Source organism: Diceros bicornis, chromosome 1 (genome assembly GCF_020826845.1).
Source record: "Diceros bicornis minor isolate mBicDic1 chromosome 1, mDicBic1.mat.cur, whole genome shotgun sequence".
Lineage (NCBI taxonomy): Eukaryota > Metazoa > Chordata > Mammalia > Perissodactyla > Rhinocerotidae > Diceros > Diceros bicornis.
In genome coordinates, this window is record NC_080740.1 from 60,367,981 (window position 1) to 60,394,817 (window position 26,837).

The window sequence follows — 26,837 nt, forward strand, 5'->3', positions numbered from 1 at the left end:
TAGCTAGTCTGACAAGCTTTGTCTTTTCAATGCAGGGCAGCACATTTCAGTTTGCATATATTTATATGAGAACTGAAAATTACTAGATTAGTTAGATTTCTTCCCGTCTTATTTTGTGCTGTTTGTCCTGGGTATCCGTGTTTTTTACTTTTTAAGATTTTTTTTTTTCACAGCAGTTTTAGATTTATAACAAAATTGAGAGGAAGGTACAGAGATTTTGCATACACCGCCTGTTCCCACGCATGCCTAGTCTCCCCTATGTCCTGGTTTTTATTTTTATTTTTCCTTCTACTTTCTTGTCTTCTTACAGATTGAGTTTTTTTTAATCATCCATTTTTTTCCATTGGTTGCCTTGGAAGTTACAGTCTCTCTATTTATTCTTTTAGTGGATGTCTTAGATATTTAAAAATTAATCACGATTTTTACCCTCTTAAACAATACAATACAAGGACCCTAAACTACTTTAACTTAAACCCTTAAGTCTGTATCTCTGCCCTCCCCTTTATATTCTGTTGTAGTCCCGTGTTTTCATTCTATCTTTTTTTTTTTTTTTTTTTGAGGACGATCAGCCCTGAGCTAACATCTGCCAATCCTCCTCTTTTTGCTGAGGAAGACTGGCCCGGGGCTAACATTCATGCCCATCTTCCTCCACTTTACATGGGACGCGCCACAGCATGGCCTGCCAAGCCATGCGTCAGTGCGCGCCTGGAGATCGGAACTGGAGAACCCTGGGCCGCCCCAGCTGAGCACACGCGCTCAACCGCTTGCACCACCGGGCCGGCCCTCATTCTATCTTTTTATTAGGATGCATGAGACATTATTATTGTGTCTTTATACAGTCAAATATTGTTCACTGGTGGCTTCCAGACCACCAATTTCTTTGTTCACTGTTCCTTCTTATAAGAGCATCCATCTGAGATTGCCTTCCTTCTGCCTGAAATTCATCCTTTAGAATTTTCTTCAGTAAGAGTCTCTTGATAGTAAATTCTCTCCTTTTGTTTGAAAATGACTTTCTTTCACTCTCTTATTTATTTGTTTGTTTATTTATTGCTGAGGAAGATTTGCCCTGAGCTAACACCTGTGCCAATCTTTCTCTATTTTGTATGTGGGTCGCCACCACAGCATGGCCACTGATGAGTGGTGTAGGTCAGCACCTGGGAACCGAACCTGGGCTGCAGGAGCGGAGCACACTGAACTTAACCACTAGGCCACGGGGCAGGCCCCCACCCTCATATTTAAATTCTTGAATAAAATTCTTGATTGCCAGTTATTTCATCTCAGCACATTGAAGATACCCTTCTGACTTCCACTGTGGCTGCTAAGAAGCCTGCGGTCAGTCTAATTGTAGTTTCTTGTTATTGATCTGTATTTGTCCCAGGCCCTCTGCAGTTTCACTATGATATAAGTAGGTATGAATATATTTTTCTTTATTCCTCTTTGGATTTCTGGACCCAGAGTTTGGTGTCTTACAGCAATTTGGAAAAATTCTCAGCAAGGCCAGCACTGGTGTGAAGCCAGTGAGGTGCCTAGGGCACCAAATTTAAGGAGGTGCTCTTTCTTGAGTTTGTGCAAATGCAAGATTGGCCCTGAGAGTGAGCGTCTAAAACAAATTTTATGCCCTAGGTACCTCACTCACCTCACTCTAGTCCTGGTCCTGACTCTACAAATACCTCATTTTCCTTATTCTTTCCTTTATTTTCTTCTGCAAATACAATTAAATATATATTAGACCATCTTATTCTTTTTTTTTTTTTTTTTTTTTGGTGAGGAAGATCAGCTCTGAGCTAACATCCATGCCAATCCTCCTCTTTTTGCTGAGGAAGACTGGCCCTGGGCTAACATCCCTGCCCATCTTCCTCTACTTTATATGGGACACCGCCACAGCATGGCTTGCCAAGCGGTGCATCAGTGCGTGCCCGAGATCCGAACCCGGGCCACCACCAGTGGAGCGTGCGCACTTAACCACTACGCCACGGGGCCGGCCCCTAGACCATCTTATTCTATCCTCCAATGTCACATATGTAATTCTTTGTATTCTTTATCTGTTTGTATTTCTAGATCACTTTCTAGATTTCTTTAGATCCATCTCCCAGTAAACAAATTCTGCCTTTAACAGTATCTAATCCATCCCCATTTTAAATTTTCTTTTTCCAAATTGGCTTGGTTATTTTCTATAGTCTTCTGCTCCTGGCTCATATGTGTAAGGCTGACATTTATTTCCTGAATATACCTATTCATATTCTGTAGTTGATAATTTCTATGTCTCATATTTTTGTGGGTCTGATTATGTTGTCTGTTGTTTCTACTGGTTCTCACATATGGTGCCTTGTTTCCTTGCATGTTTTGTGGTTTAACTTTAAGCCCAACTTTTTATAACTTTATGGGCATTCCTTGAGGCATGGGTTGAAATTGCAGTCCTTCAGAGAGGATTTATATTTGCTTTTACTAGTTATTGGGGTTTATTTCTACCAGGAGCTCTTTAAATTAAATTTTCTGCTTGAAGTTTTTCAGATTATGTAGGGTACAGGTAGTATGAATTCAGTCTGTAAACTCATGTGAAGGCTGGTTTGTACTTATGAATTTTCAGGGGAGATTGTTTTTCTTGCCTCATCCAGTATCAAGGTTGGTCAAACAAATTTCCTTGATGCTCTTTCTGTGCCATGGGTTTATTTCTCATTCACCCTTACACAGAGGTTGTAACTCTTTGTGGACCCTTCTGAGGGGCTTCTATTAGACTTCTTACCTTGTGTGGGTTTAAGCTTTATCTCCTGTCCTCCTCATCCCTAGTATTCATCAAAATGGAAGCTTCAAGTCACCAAGTTTTGGCAGATACCCTCAGTCTAAAGCTGTGTTGGGCACTCACTTATGTTCCAGAGTTCCCTTTTCATTTCTTTTTTGGCTTCTGCATATTCCTTACTTTTTTGCCAATTCAGCAATGCATTTTTTAACTAATTATATATTTTATTCAATGTTTGGAATTTTTTTCCTTGGGTAGGTCATCCAGGGTATTTTGGCCACCACACTGTCAGAAACTGAACCGATTCCTTTACATTCCCAGAGAAAGAGGTAGCATGGTGTAGTACAAAGAGTTTTGAGGCCAGACCATACTGGGTTCAAATCCATATTTAATTCTTGCAAGAATCCTATCATGTAGGTACCATTGTTGTCTCCATTTTATAGGTCAGGAAACCTGCCTAAGGCCACAGGATGGAACCAGGAACCAAAGCCAGAGCCTGGAGCTTGTGTTTTTTCCCTCAATGCTATTCCACCTTTCTAACAGAACAGGCTACTGAGGCCTAAAAATTCAATACTTACCTAAAATAAATGCACTGAAATATTTAATCTGTGGAGAGAAAAGAAGATAGAACTAAAACACTGGACGACAGACACAGTGATTTTGGAATCCACTGGAAGTTCCTTGATTGGCTATGAGGGATGAAGAGAGGGCAGAAATAAAGATGATGCCACGTTTTTGAGTGTTGACCAGATGGGTGGTACTGTTAGGAATAGGGAAGTCAGGAAGAGAGCTGAGTTTGTTTTTTGTTTGTTTGCTTTGTTTAGTGCCTCAGTTTCCTCATCTGTAAAGCAAGGTGGTGGGGCTGACCTTCAAGGATTCTGTGGTTCTAGACCTCTTGACATTTAAGCATTGGCAAAACAATTCAGCAGGAATTTGTCTGGCAGGCAGTTGGAATTCGAGCTGGAAGCCAGATGAGAGTCCAGATCTCAGTGTGTGGACATGTTGACCTGACTGGGAAATCGGGGAGGGGAGGGATGATAGTTGAAGCCATGGAGGTGGAGTAATAGAGGAGGATGAGATCTCTGGGGGTAATGACTGTGTTAAACAATACAGGGAGTGTATTAGTTTGCTAGGGCTGCCATAGCAAAGTACCACAGACTGCATGGCTTAAACAACAGAAATTTATTTCCTCACAATTCTGGAGGCTAGAAGTCTGAGATCAAACGATGTCGACAGGGTTGGTTTCTTCTGAGGCTTTTCTCCTTGGCTTGTAGATGGCCATCTTCTCCCTATCTTTACGTGGTCTGCCCTCTGCCTGTGTCCTAATTTCCTCTTACAAGGATCCAGTCACATTAGATTAGGTCCCACCCTAATGGCCCCATTAACTACTTTTTAAAGACCTTATCTTCAACAGTCACATTCTGAGGTACGGGGGGTTAGGACTTCAACATATGGATTTTGGGAGGACACAATGCAGCCCATAACAGAAGGCAAGTATTGGGAACTGAGAAGGGAGACAAGAGGACAACAGAAGAGCAGAGTCACTCAGAGAAACCAAAGGAGGAGGAAGGTGCTGGGAGAGAGGTAGTGAGGAGCAAGAATAGAGGAAAGGGCTCCTGGATTCAGTGGGAGCTCCTGAGGGCTGCCTACAAAGGAAGTCATTTCAGTGGAGAGGTGAGGCCAGGCTTTGAGGGGTTGAGGCATCAGCCAGCGTTGTGAGAGGGTGGAGGGGCAGGGCCAAGCGGCAAGCTTTGGGTTTCCCTTCTAGGCACAGTCGATATTCCATATATGTATATTGGGAATAAATGGTTCTCCCTTCCTCCCTCCTCTGATATTCCGTGGTCCTGGGACTCGACCACAAGTTTCTCTTTAGAAACTCTGAGGGGAGACTGCATTCTAGGACCTTGGCCCTGAGCTGATTCTTCTTATGTGGCTGGGTCTTGAGGACAAGCCAAGGAGAATAGAACATCTTATCTCCTAGGAAGCCAGAGAGAGAGAGAGAAAACTGAGTGAAAACCAAACCAAACCGCATTGTCACTAAGCTGCCACAGTCGTAAAGAGGAGAATGGGGTGACATGAGCTTGGAGAGACCTTGGGGGTCATTTTGCAATTTTCCTGTCTGCCCTCCGGAAATGAAGAGATTGTTCGTTCATTCATCGAAAAAAAATTTTTAATTAAGCACCTACACCGAATTGGGCACTGTGCTAGGCAAGAGGGAGATATCAGTGGAGCAAATATCAAAAATTTATTGACTGCTTATGTAACGCCGTGTCCTGTGTTCAGCATTTGGTGTACCTCCTGCTCTCAAGGACAGTATAAGACAGGGACTGTTGGTGTTGCTTTTGCTTTTTTACAGATAGGGGAATGGGGTAACTGAAGCACGGGATGGTTTGGTAAGTCTCCGTGGGTCACAGAGTTGTAAGTAAGCAACTTGGACATGGCCCAGGGGCACCTTTTTCCCACCCTAGCTTCACCCAGGCCCCTGGGGCTTCTCCAGGGATACAGTGAGTGGCTGGCTTGGGGTCCTGCATGAGTCAGGCCGAGCTGGGGATAAGCAGTCCCAGTTCCTGCCATTCCATCCTGTCCTTGGCCTGAGAAAGGGCACGGCGTAAAGGGACGACGGATGTGGGCAAGGATAATGATGCGGAGTCACTGCTGATGAAAGCCCGGTGTGTTCACCTCCTCCCAGCCACCACCTGAAGCCTGTCTCAGCTCCTCTCCTTACTGTCACACTCACATTCCTCCCTGCCCCACTGAAAACAGCTGAGATTGTGTCTCATGAACCAAAAACGTGTTTCCTTCCTTCTCTAGAGCTTCCTTAGGGCTACCTGAGAACACAGCTGGATTCTGAAATCCTATTCCCCACCGCCTGGGATTTCCCCTGTGGTTCCAGAGAAAGGCAGAAACATGGGTTCTGTGAACCCCTATCCTGCGAGATCATGAGGAAACAGTCCAGCGACCTCTTTCTTCTATTTTGAGGTGAGGAGGAAGGTGCTCATGCTGCTGACCAGTGAGTCACTGGGTCTAGGGACTGAATGCTGTGTGTGGGTGGAGAACGTTGGGAGGTAGAACCAAAGTTGAAGAATCCCCTCCAGTCTGGTCTTATCTGGCAATCAGAAGCCTTAAAGACTTCAGGAGTCCACAAAGATATATGCACAAGGATGTTCATTGCAATGTTTCAGTATATAGCAGCAACCTTATATGCCCATCTGTAGGGGACTGATGAAATCAAGGATGCTCTCTACAAAAGAAATTGAGGTTGCCATTAAACAGTGTGTGGTGGACCTCTCAGGTGTGGATCTAGAAAGGTGTTCAAGACTGATTGTTAAGTGAATAAAGCAAGCCACAGAACAATGTATGTGTGTGTATATGTTCCTACAGCCATGGATGATTTCTGGAAATATATGTGCAACATTGCTAACTGGTTACTTCCCAGGAGTAGGAATAGAGATTCAGGTGGGGAGTGAGACTTTGATTTTCACTTTACACTCTTCTGTACTTTTTTTTTCAATAATGAGCATATATTGCTTTTATCATACAATCATAGCGGTAAAGAAAAAGTGGAAGAAAGAAAGGCTTAAGAAGGTTCACAAACCAAAAGCACCAAAACAATTCAGCACTGAATCCAGGAGTGCTAGGGGGCGCAACAGAATGGGGCCTGAGGTGACATTGCCCCTACCACTGCTTGCAGAGAGATGCTTTGACTGAGAGTGGACACAGAGGTAGGGGACTGTCAGGGAATCACTATTTGCAAGGCTGACTCAGTGACAGAAAGTTGAAAACAAGATCAAGGCCAAAGTTTAACTCCCAGAACAGGGATTGGAGTCTCTTATAACAAGAGCTAACATATATTGAGTACTTACTGTGTATCAAAGCAATGCACAAATTTCTTTACTTAGCATTATCTCATTTAACCTTCATGGCAACTCTATGAGGTAGCACTGTTATTATTCCGATTTTACAGATGAGAATACTGAGGCTCAGAGGGTCTAAATTACTTCTCCCAATACGCACCGTTGGTAATTGGTAGGGCTGGGATTAACCCAGGTTGGTCTGTTTCTGAAGGCAGCTCTCTTACCACCTCTTCAATACTACTATGTGTTGAACTCTCAGAGGTCCTCAGGTGCAAGAACAGGACATCCTTACATCTTTGCCATCAAGGAGCAGCCAGGCTAGTTGGGGAAGATCACACTAACCTATGTAGACTGTATAGTATCTTATATAGGGCACCCATCCAGATTTAATTGGGCTGCAAAGATGGTAAGTACTATTTGGATTTTAAAGTTGGGGAGATCAGCAAGGCCTGAAGTTGTCAATGAAGGCATCTTAGAGGAGGAAAGATTTAAACCAGGTCTGGAAGGATGGATTGAATTAAGAGAGGGGTGGGGGGAAATTCCAGAGAAGAGAATGCACAAATTGCACAGAAGTCTGCTCTGTTGTTTCTGAGACACTGAAGCATCTTGCCTAATCAGAGTGAGAGTTCTGCGTGTGCGATGAGCGAGTTGGTGTGTGTAGGGAGGGAAAACAGAGCATTAGAAGTAATCGTGAAGGTTGAAAACTGGCAGAGGAGCTATGACTTAACGTGGAAGGAAATTAAGAGCCTCTGAAAGTGTTTTGGGCAGTGAGGAGACACTATGAAAAGTGATGCTTCAGAGAGATTAATCTGACAGAGGTGTCAAAGTGACTTGGAGTGAAGGAGGCAGCCATGTGAAAACCTAGGAGTGGGTGATGGGGGCCTTGATGGGGTACTAGCAAGAGGAATGAAAAAGGAGGGTCAGCGTGAAAGCTGCTGTAAAGGGAGAGGAGGCAACAGGACTTGATTAAAAAGAAACAGACTATGAAGGAGAGAGTCTGAGCCAAATCATTCCAGGGCTCCAAATCCAGGTGTCCAAAGAAGGGAATGCCTATATTTGGAACAGGGACTTGGGAGAGCATTCTGGTTTGCTATTGGAGGTGGGGTGGGAAGAGACGATGAATTGAGTTTTCATTCCAAACCTCCCATTTTCCTAAGACTGTTAAGACAGCTTAGTGATTTTTTCTCTCTTAGTTTTCTTGGTGGTATAACATATAGGACTCCTTTTGTCTAGACCAGTTCATTCCTTCAACAGCTCTTTATTAAGCTGTCATCATGGTCTGGTCATTGTGAACACAGCAGTGAGCAGGGCAGAGCTGGTCCCTGTCGTCATGGAAGGCAGATATTGAACAAGAAATTATAAGGGTTCCTTCTATGTTCCTAGTATCAAGGTGGCATTTATTCCCCCAGACCAATTCTGTTCTCTACCCCCAAAATCTGGAGCATGCACCAACTGGTAAGGGCATTTCTCAAACATTCTATTATAGATTGTATCTTGTAATAAAAAAAATACCATCAAAACCATTCATTTATTCCTTTGTTCTACAAATATGTATTGAGTGGCACTGTGGCTCTGTATTTTTAGCCCACATTGCTCACAAACTGGTGGAGGACACAGACAAGTAAACAGGTAATTATAATACAGTGTAATAACTGTAGTGAGGGGTAAGCACTGTGTGTTGTGGGAGCAAGTAGGAGGGCCATCTATCCAGCCTTAGAGGGGTAGGTAGCTGACTGGGCAGGAAAGTTTCCCTGACAAGAATAATGAGATGTTAGCTACACAAGGGTAGGAGGTGGGAGTGGGGGTATGTGTTCCCTGCAAAAGGAACTTCTAGTTCAAAGACCTGGACACTGGAGAGGCCTAGGCTTGTTGGAGAATGATTTACAACCTAGAATTTTATACCTAGCAAAACTACCAATCAGAATGTAAAGAAAGAATAAAAGGAAAGATGTTTGGATACTCAGGGTCTCAAAAAATTTACCTCCCATGTATCTCTTCCCAGGAAGCTAGTGGAGAACCTGCACCAACAAAACCAAGGAACAAATCAAGAGAGTAGACAACATGGGAATAACGGCATGGAGCTCAAGTAGGCAGGGGCTGGATCAAAAAGGGTTCTATATAGGCATTGTGAGGAGTTTCTGATTTCATTATAATGACAAAATTACTTAAAGTAATAGTAGAATGATATTCTAAAATAGTGATTTTCTTTTTTTAAATTTTGAATCCTAGGGATTCTTTTGAACAACAGTGTGATAGGCTTCAACCAGAGACAACAGTTTTAGTCTGTCTTTCATTCTGTTTTACATGCCTTTGAAAAGAATTCTGCTGAGTTTTGAGGAGTTTGGAAGGCATTGTACTAGAAAAACCTAAAAATGTGTATGAATACTACTTAAGCAGCCTTGTGCAATTTGCTGGGGCCCCCAGAAGCTCCCAGGGTCAAGAGATTGTAGGAATTTTAAGGCCTATGTAGTGGCCAGAGTGGTATGAAAGTTCAGAGCAATGCACTGGGGGAGAGGAGAGGGTGGTCGAGGGAGGTGGGAAGGCCCAGCTTCCAAATTTCAGCAGGACTCTGCTGGTCATTGTTCTTTCAACAGCAAGGGTGATTCCTAGAAGAACATTTCTACTAGAAGAGATCTGCTTACCAATTGAGGGCTGAAGCTGCCTTCCCCAATGACTTCCAGACTGCCAAGAAATAAATTTAAAAATGCAAACATGGGGTGGGGGAAATAGCATGACCATAGCCCCTCTCTTTCTGAACTCTGCCATAGCTGGAATAAGGCAGGGTGTGTATGAGTGTGTATGTGTCTGTTTAGTAGGGTCAGAAGAAATTTATAGGTATATTATATTTTAGCAAATCATAGTAGAAGCCAGAGAAGAGATCCAGGTGTTCCCTAAATCTGAAGCCAAGGAGAACTTTTATTTATGGACTCAGCAGACAGACGTTTGTTTTCTTTCCGATATCTGCATTTCAAGTACAACAATAAACGATCAGCCCAGAAACCAAGCAGCTTATTATGCTGTTTACCGGTTTTGTTGGTCATAAAAGAGGGTGTTCCCCAGTTCCCCATCAGCTAGGAGAAATCCTTCCCCACCCTCTCCTGACCAACCTCTCCCTCCCCCCCTCAGCAAGTGAATTCTAAATACCACTCTAAACTTGTTGGCTGGTGACCTGGAAAATTCCTTTTGCTTTGTTATGCTGTTAATGGCCCATCAGTTTAAACCTCCTACCCCCAGAAACTTTCTTTCTCCTAACTAGACGGTGGAAGGAGGGAGCAGATGTTAAAAAAAAAAATGAAAGCAAAGATTCCTGTTTCTAAAGGCTTTGGGAAGATTCAAAGATGGCCAGGTTTGGATGAATGGAAGGAACGAATGTCATTTGTCTTGATCTGTCTGTACAGCAGCTAGCACAAGGGCATATGTAAATAGGGCCTTACTGAATAACTTTAGATGAAGGTGATAATTTTTGAAGGCAGTACTAGTTCAACCATGTAGGATTTTGGTGGACACTGGTCTTCTGGCAGACCTCTAATTCCAGAGGCCAACATTCGGATTTATGACTGAGATATGTAAGCTAGTACATATGTAAGCTAGTACATAAGCTAGTGTGAATGTCAGTGAGCCACTAAGCTCAGTCACCTTCCTTATTGTCATTTGAAATGTACAGTTAATAATTGCCTTGGATCTTGTTATTGTTGGTTATAAAACCAACAATTACCATTGACTGAGGGTGCCAGGTACAGGACTGAGAACTTTTCTTGTATTATCTCATTTAATTCTCACCAAACCACTCTACGAGGTAAGTACTATTATTATTCCCATTTTAGAGAAGAGGAAACAGGCTTAGCGAGGGGGGTAGAGCTGAGAATCCCATCGGGGTTCTCTGTCTTCTTAGCTCATGCTCTTAACCATGACATTATGCTGTTTATAAACTATAAAGATCTAAGAAAATGTAAATAAGAGGAAGCATACAGTGGCCAAACAATTCCTCCCTAGAGCATGACAGTTCACCTTGTGCTGGTCATGCAGGCTGTGAATTTGCTGAGTTATCAGGTCCTCAATGGAGGAGACAGTTCTGCACATAATGTTATAAGTGATCCCTGCCCCTAGCCTTTGGGATTTCTGGAATACAGTTCTGACCATAAAGAACTATTGTTTTCTCTGTTAGATTCCATTTCTCAGCTTCCAGAACAACACAGAGATACAAAGGGAAGTCAGAAAACTTTGAACGCCAATGCCGCTCCCTTCGTCCACCTCCACCGCCAAGTAGCACCTTTGGGAATTTTTCCCTCTGAAATGAGCTTTGTCATCTCTTATATCCATTGGAGCTGGCAGCTCTCAAATCTACCTTCTGTACCCCAGAAATTCCATGGGATACTCCCTGACTGAAGGGGAGGCAGCTGACCAGGTAAGAGACCACCACTGGAATGGCATGCTGAGGAGAAAGCAACTGCGGAAGAGTGATGGCACCAAACACCAGCTGGAACAATCTGCTAAGATGGCATTGCTGGGAGTCTACCCTGGATGGAATTCCCAGGGCCCAGGGTGGACTTTTATGCTCCCTCTTTTAACATTTATTTTATTATTTATAAATAGAAGTACCTTTATCTTAAAAAATTAATACATGATCGTTGTCAACAACTTAAATAATATGGAGGTTAACACAGAGAAAGTAAAAGTATACTATTAATACAACACACTCCTCCCCTGTGCCCCCCACCCCCACCGCCCTGTGCATCTGCCCAGTCCTCACTAGCAACAGTTTGGAGTTGGTTCTGCTGGTTTCCTGTGTGTGTGTGTGTGTGTGTGTGTGGTGTTTACATAAACGTCAGTGAGAAGATCCTATTCTGTACCTTGTATATCACAGGCATCTTCCTATCTATCCATTCAGTGATCTTTTCCTTTATAACAGCAGCACAGTATTCCACTATAAGAATGGACCATCTTCCCTTTTTTTCTAGTCTCTGTTTTAACAGACCTTTTACTTCCCTCGGGAACCTGTCTCAGTTTCCACTTACCACGCCCACCTCTGGGTCCTGCCTTAGGGAACTGCACAAATGGGAAGGTGGTCAAAAGATGAAAAGGGCAGTGGTGGGCCCCATATGGGAGACTGTGGGGGTGGGTGAGTATATTCTATCCTGGCCATACTGGGGTACACAGGAAGGTTTTATCTCTCTGCCTCGCTCTGCCAAATGGTTCCTCTGTCTGGGTAAGGCAAAACTGCACGTTTTATGGGAATCATCTTTGAAAACGACCTAGAGGATCAATGCAGAGAAACACAAAAGGCTGTTTTCTTAGAGGTACGCTGTATCATTTGGGACCTGCGCTCTGGGTGTGCACACCTTGGGGCTGTCAGAATGACCAGAGGTCGTTCAGGCCGGTCCCCTGCCTCCATCTAAGATGTATAAGTAGCCCAGGCGTAAAGCTTCCCATTCTCTTCTCTTGGTAGCTGCTCTGAGTGATTAACAACTCTACTGGGTAGAAATTTGCTCCTTGTCATGGAAAGGCACTCCAGCTTAGAAGATTCAGGCAAGACCACTTAGCTGTGTGCACTTGACCAAATTTCACGTCCTCTCTGTTCCTCAGTTTCCCCATCTGTAAAATGGGGATAATAATAGTACTTATCTAATTTGGTAGGGCTTTTCTTTGTAACTTAAATAAAATATACACATAGCATATTTGGTGTTATATGGTAGATGCTAAGCACTCAATGTGAATGATTATACCCTGAATCAAAATAGCTCTCACTGCTCCTTAAACCCAGACTTTAGAGATCACCTACATTGCTGGCTCGTAACCCCAGCTGCACACCAATCTCACCTGTGGAGCCTTAAAAAAATGCCAGTGCCTAGGCTCCATTACCAGAGCTAACTCAGTTGGTCTGAAGGGGGATCAAGCAGTCAGTGTTTTTGAAAATCTCCTAAGGGAATTCTAATTTGCACCCATGGTGGAGAACTACTGAATCTAGTTGTGTTCTTATTTTCCAGATGAGGTGACTGTGAGGCCTACAGCCGGGAAAGGACTTGCCCTGGTTATACAACCAGACCAGAAAGACTCAGGTGTGTCTTATCCTGGATGCCAACCTCCAAGGTTTGCCCTCAAAAGCGAAATCTGTCCCTGGGGGTGCCCTGTAGTTGGTCATGGGGATGGGCAGAGGTGCTGCCCCCACTTCGAGTCTCTTTCCTGATAACATTGCCTGGACCTCTCAACTAGTTCTTCCCGGGGTTGGCGCCTTTTCCGCCTTCAGGTCCCAGGTCAGATGGTCACCTGCTGGGAGAGGTCTCCCTATAGAAAGCTGCTGTTCCAGACTATGACCCTTTTATCATAGCACTTATAGTGTGTGAAGTAATCCTGTTCATTTTTTCATTCATTTATTTATTTTGAGCACCGAAGCCCCCTGCGGGCAGAGACCGTGTCTGTCATGTTCCTGCTGGACCGGGCCTAGAATGGTGACCAGAGCTTAGTAAAAAAATACTCATTAAATGACTGAATGAACCAAATCCCAGGAGGGCAATTGGGTATTTTTTATTTTTCTGGTCCTAGCCATCTGATTCTCATTACTCCTACAGCTCGAGAAGCCTCTCTCTGCTTTGGCGTTTTATAAACCTCGTGTGCGCACGTCGACATTTTAACCATAAAGCCAGAGTTTTAGGGCTGGAAAATTCGAGGCGAGGGGATTGGGGGAGGGGGATAAAAACTACCCGGAGGTCCGAAGCCCAGGCGGCGCTGCCCTAGGGTTGGGGGGGAGGGAAGGGAACCGTCGGGCGGGCGTCCCTCCGCCCCCTGCCTGCCCCGTCCGCGGGAGATGGACCGAGGCCGGGACATCCATCAGAGAGGTGCGCCGCCGCCATCTCCTCGCGTCGTCAGGGGGGCGTGGTGGGGGGGGAACGGGACGGGGGAGGGCACCGCCGGGAGAGGACGGGATCCGGGTCGCGGCCCGGGGGCGGGAGGGGCAGCAGCCCCCGCATTCCGGCCGCGCGCGCCCCCGGAGGTGGCGCCTTGGGGAGGTTGTATTTTTTTTTGGAGCCGCAGGGGAGTGATGGGGGGGGGACGGGGGGCCCTGTGTGTGTCCCTTTAAGAGCCGGAGCGCTGCCCCCGCCTCGCAGGCGCCCGGAGCCTCACAAAAGAACAGGATGTTGTTGATTTGTCACCAAACCACAGAGAGGAAATGATTGTAAATTTCCTTTAAACATCCCCACCGCGCTCCGGCCGCCCCCGCTTCCGCCTCCGCCGCCCCCGCCCGGCCCGGCACAGCGGGGCCTCGGCGCTCTCGCGGGGCGCCCGCTCCCCGGCCTCCCCGGCCAGGCCACAGGCCCGGGCCGGCTCCGGGGCGCCTGCGGGAGGAGCCCCCCGCGGCCCCCGCTCGCGTTCCAGTTGCTTTCTTCTGATTATTTTTTCAACAGCTGCAGCAGAGACAGGGCCTCAGCCGGTGTGCACCCGCGCGCCGCTCTTCGCTCCTCGGCCTTTTCCTCCTTGAACGAAGGACCCCCGCGCGCGAGCGCCCCGGGCCTTGCCCAGGAAGCACCTTAGCGCGCGCCACCTGCCCGCCCGGTTTAACTCCATAACCTCCCTGCAGAGGCAGTAATCATTAGCTCCAGTGTCCTGGGGAAGCTGAGGCCCAGGGGGGTTACATGAGTAGCCGAAAGTCACCGGGTCTTGAAACACCCTTCCTAGGTTTGATTTACTCCAGAGCTTATGTTTGTAACCTTTGAGCCATACCTCCGCCGGAACATTCTAGAAAACCCAAGTCATCAAAGGTGGCAGTTTACATTGAGAAGTCCCAAGCAACGATTACCTCAGACCAGGTTATTTCATGAGGGGCATCCCCCACCATTTCCAGCCGGGCATCCCTTTTTCAGGAGCAGCTTGGGTCTCAGTTCCTCCTGTGCCTTTCTGCACCCTTACGTTTCCCAACCCTTTCCCCCATTGCTTTGTAAGATTTCTGGAGGCGTTCGGTGGAGTTAATGTTTGCTCCCAACCTGCGGCCCGTGGTGGAGTGGTCGAGTCTGGTCTGTGGTGTAGGGAAGGGCTGCCTTTGCTGTACAGAGTGTTCTTTTGGAGCAATTAATGCTTGTGATTCCGGCATTGGCTGCACTGGGCCTCTTGGCTTGAATATTCAAAGCAGCAGCTAATGTCTCAGGCGCTGTGCTTAGGCTTAGCCACATTCTCTCATTTAATCCTTACAGTAGCCCAGAGATAGGCATTGCTATTCCCCTTATACAGATGAGGAAACTGAGATTCAGAGAGCTTGAGGACCTGGACCAGCTCACACAGTGTAAGTGGAAGCAACAGGACTCATGGAGTCACCACATTCTGATTACTGGTGGTGTCCCTCTTTAGCGCTTTAAATCTGATTATTCTGTTGGGGGATGGGTCGTGAAGGGAGCACAGGATATTTTTGGTCTTTTGTCACCTCACCCTCCAGGGAGCTCTGGGCCAGATTCCACTTCTTGGGAAAAGAGAACCTGAGTTGCTGACACTCTCAGGCTTGACTCTTCCCTTTTGGGGTTGTCTGAGGTCCTGAGTGGCTTAGAGGAAGAAGGTGGCCTGGTGTGGAGTCTGAGTTCTTTCCACTCTACTTGAATGGGAAAATGAGATCCTTTAAAAACCTGTCTGGTACTGGATTCCTGAAGTTGAAAAGCCCCCTTCATTTGCAAGACCCCGGATGCTAAGCTCCAAGAGCTGGTGAGGTGGATGGGGGTCCGAGGAGGGAGGGTTGTTTGCCTCGGTATCATCAGTGTCCTAGAGAACAGTTAAGGTCATCGCGTGCCCACTATGTGCATGCCTTGCACTGTGCAGGTGCTGTATATGTGCTTTCTCATTTGATCCTAAGAAGACGGATCCTAAGAGATAACAAGTTGGTTTCTATAGAGGTTGTGCACCTAGGAATGGTGGAGCTGGGGTTTGCATCCCTCCCCACAGAGTCCCCTGTGTCTGTGCAAGAGGAAGTCATCCAGGCGCCCCAGAAATGGGACCGCAGTGCTTGCCTTCAGTTGGGGTGGAAAGCCAAGAGGGTCCTTGATGCTGGTAGATTTTGAGAGAGAAATGCAGTGGCGTTTGGCTTCTTTGTGCTGCAGCTGTCTGCAGTTCCTCAACTCTGAGCACATTTGTTGATGGATTTCCAGGGCGGCTGCGGTATCTCCACCTGTCCTTTTCGCTTTTATAGATTGCCAGTCACTGGGGCATCCGGGTCCCACGCACTTGGGAGGCAGAGCCATCTGCTTAATTGTTTCCATTCCCCAGCTGAGGGGCACAGGGTACCAACATGCTGAGTCGTCGGTCTGAGCAGGCTGGCTCGAGGCACAGCAAGACACCAGGAGTCAGGGCCCCCAGCCTACAGCCACTCAGCTCTGGGGAGCAGGAACCAGAGGGCCCGTCAGCTGATGTCTCTCCATCTCAGTTTCCTAGCCTCTGAAGAACTTTGGCCTACGTGGTCTCTGATGGCCCTTCCGGTCATCATCCTTATCAGAAGAGCTCCTGTTTATTCATTCAGTTAATATTTATTAAATATCCTCTATATGCCAGGCACCTCTGTTATAGGTGCTGGAGACACAGCAGTCAACAGAAGCTCTGCCTTCTTGGAGTTTACCGTTTAGCAAAAAAGACCAAAAAAATTAAACTAATAATACATAGAGATATATAAATAAATACAAATGTAAAATGTCAGGTGGTGCTTCATGAACTGAAGATCATAAGGGGATTCAGTGTGTGTGTGGAGAGGAGGGGCTCGTATTTTATTTAGAGTGGTATGGGGAGGCTCACTGTTAAGGGGGCATTTGAGAAGGAAGGGAAGGCATGAGCCACACAGCTTTCTGGAAGTCTGCTTTAGGCAGTTGGAATGGCAAAGATAAAGGCCAGGAGATGGGAGCGTGTTGCGTAGCACTTATAGTGCGTCAGGTTCTGTGCTAAGTGCTTTATGGTGTACAGTCCTGCGCTGCATAACGAGGTTTCCGTCAACAACGGATCGCCTATACCCCGGTACTATAAGATTAGTACCATATAGCCTAGGTGTGTAGTAGGCTGTAATATCGAGGTTTGTGTAAGTGCGCTCTGTGATGTTCGAACAACGATGAAATCGCCTAAGGACACATTTCTCAGAATGTATCCCTGTCGTTAAGCGACACTCAGCTATAGTTAGTTCTGTGATTGCTGCATTTTATTTGAAGAAGCTGAGACTCAGAGACGTTAAGTGATTTTGCCCAAAGCCACACAGCTAGTAGGTAGTTGAGGTGAAACGCAGATGCTAGTCTTAACCATCATGCTGCTTCCCACTCAGGGACTCTCCTTTTGGAGCTGATGTTTAATTTATGACCTGGTTCTTTGGATATCTTGGGCATAAGTGTCAACAGTGACCAAGGTGACTCCTAGCCCCTGAGTTGCGTGGTTTTGGGGAGAGAGCTCAGGGCCTGAAGTTCCTTTTCGTGAGTGGAAGAAGGTAATACGTTTGATGCTGGAAAACCCCATGTTGTGTTTATGGCAGAAGGGGGACAGACACCTTCAGCTTAATGTAAACAAGAGAAATGGGAGAATGGGGGTAGCCTGAATCCCTCCGTCCCTCCCCCTTCATTTTAATTTCCCCACGATGGGCCCAACACAGCATGTTGTATTATACAGCAATAATTAAAACACTTGGATTAGTGAACTGAGATTTATAGGGCAAACAGGAGCCAGAGGAGAAAACAACAGTTATCTCTTTTATTTGCGGGCAGATATCCAGATTGCCACTTGCTTGCTTTTTCTTCCTGACACTATCACCTACTCTGCTTAATTAGATCCTTTTTTTCCCATATCGTTTCCAACGCCTGCTCAGCCTGCTGCTCAGCAGAGTTTGTGAAGCCACATACCGAATCCTTTCCCACAGCCCAGGGAAGATGAGTCAGAAACATGGCAAACAAAAGCCAAGGAGGGATGTTTGCATCAGGCTGTGAGTCGGCCTGTCCATTGGCATCGGCATCGTGGAGCAGACTGGGGAGGGCTGGAGCCAGGGCTGCAGAGAGGAAGCTCCATGCATTTCCTAGCTCTCCTCAGTTTCCCCCTCAGCACTGTCTTTGCCCTGGGGAGCAGAGAGAGTGAATTCCACAAACAGCAGACCACCCCCAATGCACCTTTCAAAACCACATAGAAAGAGTTAAATCCTGCCCCTAAATAGTTATGGAATATTTTACTATATTAAAAGTATCATTCTAGACTCTGAGAGGGATGCGGGGTACGGGGCACTGAGATGAACAAAATGCTGCCAAAATTTACCGTCTAGGAGAAAAGACAGTAGAAAATAGCTGATGAGAATTTGGGGCCAAATTCATTTGTTCAATAATTATTTATTGAGTACCTGCTATGTGTCAGGCACTGTTCTAGGCACTGTGGGGACACAGCAGTGGCAAGATGCCCAAAAAAATCCCTGCCACATAGATTTACAGTCTACCTGGTGGAGGAGGGCAAGGCAGCCAATTCATTACTAAAGAGCTTAAGAACCATGGGGAAAAAATTAAGTGGGGAAGGTGGCCAGAGAGAGCTGGGTTTGTGATGTTAAGAGAAAGTAAGTGAAGGCTGTAGTGGGGTGGAGACTGACAGATGGGATGTGGAATCTGGGCTTTGACACCTACTAGCTGTGTGACTTTTAAGTTTCTGTGATCAACTGGTCTGAACTTTGTTTTTCTCATCTGTAAAGTGGGGCTAGTCATAGACACTTATAAAGGGATTAAGTGAGGAAAAAAATATGTAAGATACATACCTCATTAGGGTTCCGTGAATGTTAGCTGTTATTAGTATCACGTGCTTATAATAGGGTGATGGGGGCTGAAGGAGGAGTGAGTAATTACGGTTGGAAAAAAAGGGTTATTATCCACGTCACCTTTCCTTTTTTCGGTCATCACAGTTTGTCCATACACCAAGGAGAAGGCAGGAGTGCATGGGAACTCTTGACGCCAGAATTAAGATTGGAGAGGATTTAGATAAGCGTTTGGTATGTGGGATGTGGGTGGGAGTTACAGGACTGCCAGTATTTTGCATTCTCTTTTTAAAATTATTTTCGACATGCTTTGTGTTCACTCTGATATTCCACAACAAGCCTGGCAGGGAGGCCGGTCTGCCTACTTGACAAACGGGAAAACAGGCACAGGATGTCAGTGCCCAGCCAAGGTCACCTCCAGTCCCCAGAGGAGATCTCCTGCCGGCCTGGAGATGAGTCATCCTGGAGGGCTGCTCCCGGGGTGAAATCACAAAGGAAGGAAGGATTGGATTTATTGCAGGCAGCCCAGGAAGTTTCCTGTTCTTGAGAAATCTCAGAAACAGTAACGCCTCCACCTGAGGGATCTTATTTGTCCGAGGTCAGCCTCCTGCGTAGCTGCAAAACTGCAGAGGATACAGGGTCTGATTTGGGGTGAGGGAGAGGGTATTAGAAAGCCGTTGGCATAAACAGAGGAGAAAGAAACGAGAAGAAAAGAGGGAAAGAGTGTAGCGGTTGAGAGCTTGGGCTCTGGTGTCAGACAGATCTGGGTCTGGTGTTTCTGCCACTTACCAGCTTGGGGAAGTCACATAACCCCCTCTGAGCCTCAGTTTCCTCATTTGTAAGATGGAATTATAGTACCTAACTCACAGGTTGTTGGGAAAGTGAAATAAGATGGTGTATGCCAAGTGTTGAGCGCAGTGCCTGGCAGTAGGAGGCCCTTAGTAATGTGAGCTGTTATTATTGGAGAGGACAAGGGGGCTGTGCTGGATAAAGGAGTAGGAGTGGCAGAGCCCCAAGTTACTGCATCTCTCGCATCACTGGACCATTTAGATGAGGACTGGATGAAGCTCTTTCCGCCTTAGGCATGTAGAGTCAGTCACACAGTAGGTGCGATCTTGGCCCTCGAGGAGTTTATGCTGGGAGCAGCAGAGCAGGACCAGACAAGCATCCAATGTCTTCTCATCTTTGCTCACCCTCTCTGGCATCATGGTTCAGTGGGCACGGCGGGCCTGGGAGGGTCCCCCCTCGGTTCCCTCTCTCCCCCAACCTTAACCTTTGTTTCTTTGGCTCAGACCCATTATTCGTCCTGTCTCTATTGACTCCATATAATGAAAATAATTGAGCCTGTCTCCACTGATAACTGTCTAGGAACAAATGAAGTCCCGCCCCAGTCATCTGCCTCTGATTGAACACGTCCCGCCTGCTGCAAACGGTCCTGCTAGAACCTGGTTCCTAAGCCCAGGCAGCGGGAACCCACAGGCTAGATGCAGTTTCAAGGGTGGCTGACACCCTACTGGATAGTCTCATGGTTTGCTGAAGGGTGTCTAAGGGTTCCGGGACCAAGGTCCAGAAGTTCTGAGAGCAGCTCTAAGCATTTATCCAAAACATCTTATTTAATTGTATTATTCTAGTCCAAAGTCCCCATTTATGTTTGTATATTTTGTTAAGATATTATAACAATCTTAGATGAAAAAAAACAAACCACCCGTGTCTTATCTCTAAAAGGACCCTGCCTTTTCACCTGGGCTCCATTCTCGTCTTTATCCTTGCACACGTGCACGTCGTGTGAACTCTCTCATCAGGGGCCTGGATTGTGCTAAAGCTTTTACGTATTTTTCACCAAGTTCTTGCAATAACTGTAGAAAGAAAGAATTATTATCCCCATTACTTTGGTTAAGAGACTGAGGCTCTGAAAGTTCATGTGGTCGTAGGTGGCAGAACTGTGATTCAAACCCAGGTCTGATTCCATCCAAAGTCAGCAAACTTAGTGATAGACATGATTTTTGTGACTGTTTTTCACTCAGGATTATATTATAGATATTTCCCCATGTTCCTCTGTAGTCTTCCTAATTATTGTTTGAAATGGGAACATAAGATTCCCTGAACCATCATTGTATAGCAGCTTTCTCCTTTTGGGCATTTGCAGGCAAGGTCATTGGCTAAAGGCTGCAGAGCAGAGCTGGCAGTAAAGGGACCTGGCATGGGAGGGTTGAAGGTTTGGGCTGCTGGAACCAGAAGCACCCTGAAGCTGAGAGGAACACACAGAACTGCCACACCCCCATCATTCGTTTTTACATTAAGTACTTGAGTTTGCAACTCCTCTAGGACTTGGTCATTATTGCAGCTGTGGGAATTGGTGTGGGGCTGGGTCAGAGTGGCAGCAGCTCTGCTTGGGTGAGGATGGTTGGTAGGGAAAGACTGATCCTGTTGAGGTAGACAGGAGAGGAGTTTTTGTCTATTTTATTTTATTTAAAGTACAGCTCTGAAGTAGCAAGATGAAGAACAGAGTATTGGCATTCTGACTCCTGGCGCCTCTCTCCTCATCAACCTAACGTTTGTTTCTCCCTGTCTGGTTCGTCTCAGCCAGACCACTTTTCCTCCCGATACACGTGGATGCTCCCCAAGTAAACCTGTGTGTGCAGATGCAGATTAGATACAGATGCTCCAGCAGGGCCAGCCCCACACAGACAAACTCTTTCTAAAGAAGAGCAGAGTAGTTGGCAGAGGAAACCAGAACTTGTTTCCTAAAAAATTCCCAGGTAGAAGGTGGATTTTTTGTTTTGTTGGCTCAGGACAAAGGCGGTGGCTAAAGTTCCCCCTTTAAATCTTCAGGATTTAAAGAGGCCACTCAGCCTCTGCCGAGAGAAGTACAGTGCTGCTAGAAACACCTTTTTCGCGTGTTCAAGCAGTGGTCAGTGCACATTTTTCGCGTGTTCAAGCAGTGGTCAGTGCACATTTTTCTTTTACAGTAGAAAGACCTGAGTCCCTTGAAAGAGCGTTTGCCAACAGCATCAAGTTCTTAGAATGACAAGACAGTTTTAAAAGAAAAAAAAAACATTGTTTATGTCAGCTCTGCAGCTTATCAATATAAAATGAAGATTAAGATTCATTTATGTGAATAGACCATTTTTGGGGGGTGTTGTTAAAAATTCATATATCTATGCTAATGGAACCATTTCCACATTCACAATGGAAAAAAAAGGCTCATAAAACCTTTCCTGGAACAACCAGAAAAAGAGTGAGTCTCTGAAAATAAAACATCATGGTATTATCTTTGCATGTTAGCAGAATTCTTCAAGCTTTCGGATAGTGTGTTGTGGACCTAGTCTGCTGTACATTAGTTTAGCATCTTCTTTTAATCTGTGCTTTTTCTAGACTGCGTTTATCTGCACTCACTCTGATCCAAGCGTGTGCTGGCCCACTTTGCTCTCACTGTGGCCTTAAATCCTAAGAATGCCCTTTTGAAATAGGGCTCCTGTGCGCCTCACTCTGAGAATGCCTCCCCCTAGAGTTTTGCCACATAGGGGCCCTGGAGGCATAGTTATGAGTGATGACCAAGCTCTGAAAGGTTCCCTAAGAGGAAGTTAGTGGCAGAGGCAGGATTTGAATTCACGTCTGGATGACCCATAACACATACTGTTTTGCACTACTCATCTGTCTTAAATTAGCAAATTTGTGCTGAGCCCTTTCTTGGGAGTAAGGCACCCTGTTAGGAAGGCACCTTGAGGGAAATGCAAGATGAGTCAGACTGGTCCCTCTCTTCAAGGCAACTGCAATCTAGGGTGGGTTGAGTGGGAGGCATCCCTATTGTACGGAAACGTGTTAATTTGTAATAGTCCTCATTTTACAGAGAAGGAAACTGTGGGTCAAAGAGTTCAAGTGACTTGCTCAAGGTCACGCAGCTATGATGTGACAAGACTTTTAGTAGGTAGCTGTTGCTGGAAGCCCTCAGCAGTCCGAGACACTTATGTGGACCACGTCATTCCTACATGCGAGGCAGGTGAAGATCAGGGCTGCCCTCACAGGTCGCACAGGGGCCAAAGTGCCAAGTGCTCCAAGGTACGTGCTCAGTGCTCCTGAGCTGAGCAGGAGATTCCAAAACAGTTTTATCCTTGAAAGGTGTCTCTAGGCTCCTGGAGAGCAGAACTCATGGCTCACCCACCTCTCTCTCCCCTTGGGGAAGGGTCCCTGCTTTGGCCAGCAGACTCAGGAGACCTCCCCTCCCCCAAGATTTTCCAGTAGGACAGAGGCCCTCAGGGCTGGCTGAATTGAGCTGTACTGTATAGAAATATTTGCTTTTGGCTGTACAAGCCGAGGAAGAAAGCCTGGAGGGGCAGAGGAAGGGGGGAGAAGGGCTGGGGGATGCTCTTTGCTCTCAGAGAGCAGTGAGTCCCAGCACCTTGGTTTTCCAGGCCCCACCCCCTAGGAGCTCCGGGAACTCTCCCACCCTGTCTGCTCAGCACAGAAGTGGGCATCGGGATAGCACGGACTCCCTGCAGTGTTGGGAGGATGGGGAAGAATCGGTGAGCCCGTTGTCCCACATGGAGTAGATGCTGCACAAGTTTCTTTCCTTCCTCTTCCCTTCTTGCCTCCCTTCCCTCTTAATTTCTAGCTGGTTAATAAGCCTTGTAGGGCTCTCCCGCTGCCTTCACATCTGCAATGACAGCGTTTCCCTATCCTACACTCTAGGCTCCCTGTGCACATTAAGAGTGAAAAAATGCTGAGGCACCCATGTAACATACCAGGAGGGAGTCCATTGAGGCCTGCAATCTAGGGTGGGTTGAGTGGGAGGCATCCCTTATTGTACAGAAACGTGTTAATTTGTAATAATCTTCATTTTACAGAGAAGGAAACTGTGGGTCAAAGAGGTCAAGTGACTTGCTCAAGGTCACGCAGCTATGATGTGACAAGACTGAATGAGTCCATTCTGTATTTGGCCTTCAGAGTCACCTGGCCTGGGTGTTCATCCTAGCCTTAGCCACATTGGCTGTGTGACCTAGGGTATGTCATTTAACCTCTCTGTGCCTCTGTTTCCATATTTGCAAAATGGGGCTGAGAATAGTACTTAGCTCATAGAGAGATGCAGGGAGCGTTAACTCGGCAGTGCCTTGGAGCCCTGGCACTGGCAAGTGCTGGGAACTGTTAGTTAAAGCAAACACCAAATCCAGCTGGAAGAGACTTAGACATTAAGGCCCACCTCTTTATTTTAAAATTAATTTAGGTAATTGACAATAACAATACCTACTAGCAATAGCTAACATTTATTGAGGACTTACCAAGTAATTTTCATATATTCAGGTGTTTAAAAATGTGAAGGTACAAGTGGGGTGTGTCTCCCTCCCACCCCCAGTCCCCTCCTCAGAGGCACCATTGTTACCAACACTGTATCTTTACAGATGTCCTCTGTGCACGAATAAATATTTAAATCTCTTTTTACCCCTTCAACTTTAAATATGAGGAAACTTGGGCTCAGGGAAGAGACAGTGAACTGTAATAAAAGCTCCTTTTCTGGGACCGGCCCCGTGGCCTAGTGGTTAAGTTCGATGTGCTCTGCTTTGGCAGCCTGCGTTCGGTTTCTGGGCGCAGACCTACACCACTTATCAGCCATGCTGTGTCAGTGACCCACATACAAAATAGAGGAAGATTGGCAAGAGATGTTAACTCAGGGCAAATCTTCCTCACCAAAAAAAAAAAAAAAAAAAGAAAGAAAGCTCTTCTGTGGGAGGTGCTGCACGATTAAATGCCCCAAGCCTTAGTTCTCAGTGGGTTGATCGTGGATTAAATTAGATAATCCATGTAGAGGACTTATCAGAGTTTCAGAGTTCCTGGCACATCGTAACTTCTCGGGAGATGGTGGCTACGGGGGAGGACCGAGGTTTTATTGGGGCCAGAAGCTTGTACAATTTGAGGATTGTCTTTAAGAGAAATAATACAAAATTATGAAACCAATATTAGGAATATAAGTGAATATTTAGAATTAGGAAAGAGCTCCAACAATTGACATATTTTAAAAGCCAACAGATACCTCAAACACTATAAAAATCCTGAAGAATAACAGAACATTTTTGTTAACTAACTGCCTGACACACCTCTATAGTATTTTTTATTCCTACATTTTCTGGCTTCATACTCTTTGGTCACTTCTTCATATGATAACGATTTTCTAAAGCAATTTTCTGTAGCAAGAATAAAAGATAATTCAGCCTCTTCTTTAGCAAAGTTGCTCAAAATTTCTGGTTTTTTTTAACAGTTTAGACACGGAAAATGAGCAAATTCACACAGACACGCACTGTTTGTAGCAGTAGTACATGTTAGGGTCCCATAAACAGGAATTTTGGTAAATTGTATTTTGTATGATTCCCATAAAAAGTGAAAAAGGAAACTGTGGTGCATTATAATTGTACACATCAAGTATATTTCTGACGGAAGAGAACTTCCATTTTGACCAGAGGAACTGAACCTTCCACTTACAGTTTTACTTCTAGTAGTTGGAAGCATTTCTCACTGGCTGGCATCTGACTACATTTTAAACCTTTCTCTTTCTTCCCTACCACACACTTCAGTGTTGGGCCCTGGAGGACGTGTTTGTGTGGCGGCCACTCAACATCTGATGTGGAGTCAGGAACTGGGTGGTGGGTGCTTGGGTCCAGGAGTGCTCCTGGGAGCTCTGCCTGCGCTGGAGGGTAAGCAGTAACAACTCTACTTGGAGGGGAGTGTGAACTTCATGTATACATCCCACTAGACGCAAACTCAATGTCCTACCAACTCCACTCCCGCTTGGGCGTTCCCTGAATGCCTGAGGCCATTTGTAACATCACACGACAGGAGGGCAGCAGTGCCAGAAGGGAAACTGGAGTGGGGAGAGACAGTGCTCTTTCCAGTTGTGGGGAAGACTTTACTTTGGCAAAGCTTAGAGTCAGAAACCCAAGACCATCTGAACAGGTTTCTTTCCAGGCCCCTTTGGAAGGGGCTGCCGCAAGCTGGGGATCCGAAGCTGCAGCTCTGAGCTTCACAGCGCACCTGGTTAGCTGTTGTCAGCACCATTCGTCCTTCAGAGCAGTGTTTGAAAGAGAGCCGTGCAGCCCACCTAGGAGCTGTGTGACCTTGTTGGCATGTTAATTCCATCCATGAACCTGGGCTCCTCAGTAGTAAGCATGATGCTGTTACTGGTGACTACCTCTCCGGTAATGTAAATTCTGGGAGGGCAGGCACTGGTCTGATTGCCTACTGCTGTGTCCACGGTGTCTGGAACACGTAGTCCACACTCAACAGATATCTGTTTTGTGGATTTATTGAAATGCAGAGTGTTGGGTGTTTAGCCCCAGGCTCTCAGAGAAAAGGAAACTGAGGCACAGTGAGCTTAAGTCTTTTTCCTGTACTACATGCTGCCTCTAGTCAGACGCAAGGGAGTCCTTCCGTCTCCAGGCCTCCTTTCCTTCCCGCTGACCCTCCCGTGAGAGCTGAGTAGGAAGGAGAAGCTTAACTCACTTCCGAGTGCCTGAGATAATCATCTGAGTTGTTCCCTCTATTATGGATGTGAGCCAGGGTCCCTGGGACTCATCCCTGAAATTTGCTCTGATCCACCGAATCCACTGTTCCAGAGACTCTCCTGCCTTCTCTCCCTCCCCGACCTGACCTGGGTCCCTGGGAATGGTGGGAGGCAAGCAGACAGTTGGAAGAACAAAGGTGAATGATTTTGAGCCGTAAAATAGTGATCCTGATAAACAAGTTTGGAAGATGAATGGCCTTGGGGCTTGTAGAGCTTAGCAGGGTCAACCCTGGAAATTATTGACATTCCTACCTAAGCATTCTGAGAGGCCCCCAGAGGCGCCCCTCACCCCACCCCGCCACAGCTCCCCTCAATTCCAAGCGGTCTTCAAGCAAAGCTAGAAGTCACCCTGTGCCACAGAACCTTGGAGATGAGGCCAGAGAGGCCACCTCAGTCAGTGGTCATGTTATCATTACGTGACAGGAGCTGTGGTCTAAGGAGCCAGGTGGCTGCAGGTGGTCACTCTGCCAGACACGCAAAGCAGGCGACAAAACTCCAATCTGGGCCCCACATATGGAGCGCGCTCCTTGCCTTACTTCTGCTCTGCCTGGCGCAGATTTCCAGCCGAGGTCTGCAGCAGCTTCCTCCACTCTTTTATTGCAAGCTGCCCTGACGGGGTGGGCCTGTTCCTGGGATGCTTCCCCTTTCTCTGTGGAGCTCAGGGAAAGGACGAGGTACTCACTCCTCCTGCGCTGCACCCCCCCACCCCAGGAACAAGACAACTGGGATGTTGCCATCTCTGCTTCCAGCCCTGGGATAATATTTATATACAATTGCTGGCTCTGATCTCCACCCAGGAAAACACCAGCTGCTATTGAAAATCTTTTTGCATGTGATAGAGAGCAGAGCTGGCTGGGCCTCACGTGGGCCCCCTTGAGCTTCTCTGGAGGATGTTAGGGAACAGCAAGTATGTTTTACTTGTGTTTTTCAAAGTCATCCCAGGGCTGCGCCCAGGAAACTGAAGGCCTTTCA

At 46.4% G+C, this 26,837-nt stretch overlaps 1 long non-coding RNA gene across 3 annotated transcripts in view; it reads left to right on the forward strand.

Annotated features, from left to right (window-relative positions):
- Nucleotides 1–26,837, forward strand: part of LOC131407022 (uncharacterized) — an 87,376-nt gene that overhangs the window by 9,821 nt on the left and 50,718 nt on the right. For 2 of the 3 annotated variants that reach the window (XR_009220437.1, XR_009220435.1), the window contains exons 2-5: nucleotides 5,549–5,716; nucleotides 8,594–8,677; nucleotides 10,757–10,996; nucleotides 12,576–12,678. This is a non-coding gene — a long non-coding RNA (uncharacterized LOC131407022). The remainder of the gene's footprint in view (nucleotides 1–5,548; nucleotides 5,717–8,593; nucleotides 8,678–10,756; nucleotides 10,997–12,575; nucleotides 12,679–26,837) is intronic. The other variant, XR_009220436.1, reaches the window with a different exon arrangement.